The sequence below is a fragment of the Littorina saxatilis genome, unplaced genomic scaffold (genome assembly GCF_037325665.1).
Source record: "Littorina saxatilis isolate snail1 unplaced genomic scaffold, US_GU_Lsax_2.0 scaffold_606, whole genome shotgun sequence".
NCBI lineage: Eukaryota > Metazoa > Mollusca > Gastropoda > Littorinimorpha > Littorinidae > Littorina > Littorina saxatilis.
This window is the reverse complement of record NW_027126559.1, coordinates 42,774-47,504: the sequence shown is the minus strand read 5'-3', so window position 1 is coordinate 47,504 and position 4,731 is coordinate 42,774. Positions and strand designations below refer to the sequence as shown.

At 41.2% G+C, this 4,731-nt stretch overlaps 1 long non-coding RNA gene across 1 annotated transcript; it reads left to right on the top strand.

Annotated features, from left to right (window-relative positions):
* Positions 1-1,582: 1,582 nt before the first annotated feature.
* LOC138954993 (uncharacterized) lies at positions 1,583-3,795 on the top strand. Its single transcript, XR_011452048.1, has 3 exons — positions 1,583-2,007; positions 2,471-2,568; positions 3,238-3,795. It is a non-coding gene; the product is annotated as an uncharacterized lncRNA (long non-coding RNA).
* The last annotated feature ends 936 nt before the right edge of the window (positions 3,796-4,731 follow it).

Genomic DNA, 4,731 nt, shown 5'->3' with positions numbered 1-4,731 from the left:
GCTTGCTCGGCTATGTTAGATGTTTGCATATCTTGTTGCTATGTTCTTTGCTTTTATTATTATTTCTTTTGTGCGCTTCATTTATTGATACAACGTCTTGTGCACGGGTCAAAATGTGTGTGTCAGGGGTTTGACTTGACGTTCGTGTCAAGTTTCTCCGAACGTCTGTCAGACTGTGTATTGAAACACAGATACACGCACTCCATGACTTTGGAACATATCGCTAGGTTTCATTTATTTGTGGTGAATTTATGACCTTTCATGAAATAGTTTTGTTTTGTGTTTATTTTTGCCAGTTTGCCAGTTCGTTTTTGGAACTTTTCAAAAACAGTGTCGTCTGTCCAGGTCTGGCGACACGACAATGAAAAGCGCCGAAGAATCCCCGAGCGTTTCTATTGGGTTTGCTTTTGATTATCCATGTATAAGCTGCTTCCTGCAACTATGGTAACCGGGATTTAGTGCATGGGGAACATGAGATTTATTTCCCAGGTGGCTGTGAATGAAAACTCGTGAAAATGATGACAAAAATTAGTATTCAAGACAGAAGACACAAACACTCTACCTGTTCTTCTTCTTCTTCTTCTTCTTCTTCTTCTTCTTCTTCTTCTTCTTCTTCTTCTTCTTCTTCTCCGTTCATGGGCTTAGACTCCCACGTTCACTCCTGTTTTTAGCACGAGTGGATTTTTGCGTGCATGACCGTTTTTACCCCGCCCTTCAGGCAGCATTCGCCGATTTCGGGGGAGGCATGCTTGGATTCTGCATTTGATCTGGTCAAATCAGTAAGGAATCGGATAGGGGAAGAAACTCTGTCTGTGTATTTCCTTGGCCGTGCATATTTTTCCAGTTGTTTCCCTTGGATAGATCGCTGTCGCTTTTACCGCATTACCTGCGCTGGTCTTCGGCGACACTTTTGCATCGGTGTTGAATAAATGATCGACCCGGAATCGCTTTTGAAAGTCAAGCAATAGCCTTGACCCACAAGTCAGCAGCGAATGTGATAAACGGGTTATCTCCCCTGAAAAGCGAAGCAAGCTTCGAAGATGGCGACGATGGAAAAGAGAAGAACTGTGAGCGAACTGCGAAAGGTGTGTGTGGGTGTGATGTGTGTCAGTGTGTGTGTATACTGTTCAAAAAAAGAAACGCATAGCTTGTAATATTTGGTTAATTTAGTTATATGGCTACAAGGATATCCACCAAACTGCAGAAAATGTTTATCTGGTCGTCGACCTTTCGTCCATTGCCACAAGTGAGCTCTGCACGTGACGCATGCGTTATCCGTGGCTACAATGTCAAAATTGCTCATTTGGCATGACCACTCGTCATGCTTCAGTGTAATCTCGTGAAACTCGGGGAATATTGAGCTCTCACCATGTCTTCCAAAACCCATAAAAGCGGATTGTTCGCCACAAAGTAATCAGACGACAATTCAGCGACGAAAGATGGCCCGATTGAGCAGAGAAGACCGCCAAATTGCATTGGGTCGTTTACAAGCAGGCCAAAGTCAAAGTGCAATCGCCAGGCACTTCCACGTGTCCCAGAGCACCATCAGTAGACTGTGGGTCAGGTTTCAAGCCACTCTGCCGTGCATTGGCAGAAGGCAGTAAGTCCAAATTTGGTAAAAATGAGATTTTCATATCATAATGCAGAGGGGAAAAAGGCGCATCTTGTGTCAAAATTTCTAAGATGTGCGATCAATATTTATGGACTTTTTGAAGAAGTAAGTCCACTAAAAAAAAATTAATCAAAGGATAAAAATCGGCAAATGGAAGCAAGTCCAGGGACTTTTGGTTTTCAGGTTTGCACTGGACTTACTTCCTTGCAAGCCTCAAAACGAGTTTGCATGGTTTAGCGCTCTATGTCCATTAGCCAATCGCGTTCACCCTTTTGTAATCCTGACTGCGGTTAACCAATCAGAACTAAGCTTATTGTATCATTATTTCCCTGGCCTTTGTCGGGGAAAATGGCGATGAGAGCTGCTGCCGACGTGTTCAACTATCCGAAGCAACAGTAAGTTGGTTTGTTTGTTTCATTTTTGTTGTTGGCAGTTTTGCGTTCCGGTCTGAAATGACTCTCTCTCAATAGGTGTATGAGAATTTACAACGACAACACTGATTTTCTGACTGATTTGGGTATTCTAATGTGCACTTGCATCAAGTTACGGAGCTAGCAAGTAAAATGCCATTGTTCAAATGCCCATTTATTATAGTTTTGTTGTTGTACGCTACTTCTACCGTGACTTCTTGACTATTCACTTCTGCTCCGTATTTTCATCATGATATTTATGGATGCATTTAGCATGTTTCTAATACAAAGAGATAGTTGTTTTGATCTAGAATGAGTGACTTGTGGTCTTGAGCGCTGACAGCGTGTTAGATCTGGAACAGTATGACATTATACTGGAGGATTGTTCTCCGGTCTCTTTGTGCTTCCAACCATCGGAATAAGTATTATGTCCTATTGTATTTGACAGAAATGTGAGTCGAAGTGGGACAGGCAGCGACGACAGCTGCAGCACACTGAGGGATACTCGCCACCACTGACCCTTTATGTTCAAGGGCCCAAAACAAGGTATGTTTCACTGACACAGCCAAAAATAGCGTGCAACATTTTTTCATTCCTTTCTTTTCTCGGGCTGAAGAGGTATATTTTAAAACGAGCAACATCTTTACATCATTTTCGTTGCAGTAGTATTGGCCCCCGCGGGTTAGGGGGAAGAATTTACCCGATGCTCCCCAGCATGCCGTAAGAGGCGACAAACGGATTCTGTTTCTCCTTTTACCCAAAGTGTTTCTTGTATAGAATATAGTCAATTTTTGTAAAGATTTTAGTCAAGCAGTATGTAAGAAATGTTAAGTCCTTTGTACTGGAAACTTGCATTCTCCCAGTAAGGTAATATATTGTACTACGTTGCAAGCCCCTGGAGCAAATTTTGATTAGTGCTTTTGTGAACAAGAAACAATTGACAAGTGGCTCTATCCCATCTCCCCCCTTTCCCCGTCGCGATATAACCTTGAATGGTTGAAAACGACGTTAAACACCAAATAAAGAAAGAAAGTTGCAGTAGTATTAGTATCAGCAGCAGCAGCAGTAATCGTTTGTCATTATAGTAGCCCGGTGGGGGGGGGGGGGGGGGGGGTAGGTGATGTGCGCGGGAGAGGAAAAGGATGATGTGAAGGAGGGTGGGGAGGAGATTTGTCAATAAAATGTCTCACTTTTGCTGCCTTTTTCATTTGACAGATGTGTAAGCGTTGCTGGCAGGTTGCAACTGCGAGATACAACCACCTCGGCTTGCAGGAGAAGAGGCCACAATTGAACTTGCCCAAATGAAAATGCCAGCAGCATACGACGGTTATGGGCCAAAGAAGAGGAAGAGGAGTAATACTGACAACTTTAAGTTTGACAATAACAGATGCTGAGCGCAGAGATGCAGAACGTGGGGACGAGGAGGGGGAGGAGGTGGGGGGGGGGATTGTATGTTGTTTGTTAGTTATCAAAACAGGCTCATGGAAAAAAATCTGCATCCAGTTAATCGCTGTAGTTGATAATTGTCATCAGTCGGATGGCAGAATGTCAGTGAATAGTTTTAGAAGGGATGTAGACTGTAACTGGGGTAGATGGGGTGATAAATAAATATACTACATCATAGTTTGCAGGTTTGTGGTTTTGCTAGTTGAACACTCAACTACAATGTTTGTGGACAGTGTGTGAATTACTATGTAATTCTACTAGCAAATGTAGCAAATGGTGTACAACTACAAATGTTTATATAGTTCATCACACAGTTTTCAAGACTAATTAAACAAATTTTGTTCAAAAGTGGAACACTTCAGCTGAAAGTCAACACTGCACGATAATATTGTTAACTCTGGTATAATGGCGGTTTGTCAAACCATTTCTTTTTGTCTTACTGTTGCTTTAATTTTGTGACCTTTGGAAATCAAGACTGCACGATGACCTATTCTTAATTCTGGTATAATGGCGGCTTGACACACTAGTTATTTTTGTCATGCTGTTGCTTTAATTTTGTGTCCTTTGTAAATCAAGACTGCACGATGACCTATTCTTAATTCTGGTATAATGGCGGCTTGACACACTAGTTATTTTTGTCATGCTGTTGCTTTAATTTTGTGTCCTTTGTAAATCGTTAGTCAAACTCAATAAATAAAACGTCTTATTGTCAGATCCTGGATTCTAATTCTTATTAGCAAACGAAAGCGAGAAAGACAGTGAGAAGGAAAGAAAAGTGTGTGTGTGTGTGTGGGTGTGTGTGTGTGTGTGTGTGTGTGTGTGTGTGTGTGTTTGTGTGTTACAGACAAGCAGCAGGAGAAAAAGCGTGTGTGTGTGTAAACGTTTTCTTAGATTTTTATTTTAATGTTAAAAGACTTGCCTTCAAGTCAATATTTGTCTTGTGAATATCAAAAGAGAGTATAATAATAATAATAATAATGCAAACTTTTATAGCGCTATTCTAGAAAATTGTCAACTCTTAGCGCTTTACAATACATACATCGACCAAGCATACTATACACGCACAGGCAAAGAAACCGACCAAACATAACCAACAAACTATACATGCACAGGCTAAGAAAACGACCAAACATACAATACACGCACAGGCAAAAATAACGACCAAGACTTGTTTAAAAATAATGGTCTTTTTAAACGATATCAATGACACAAGAACGCATTAACAATAAAGTTAATCATGAGTGAGCGACCACAGAATGATAA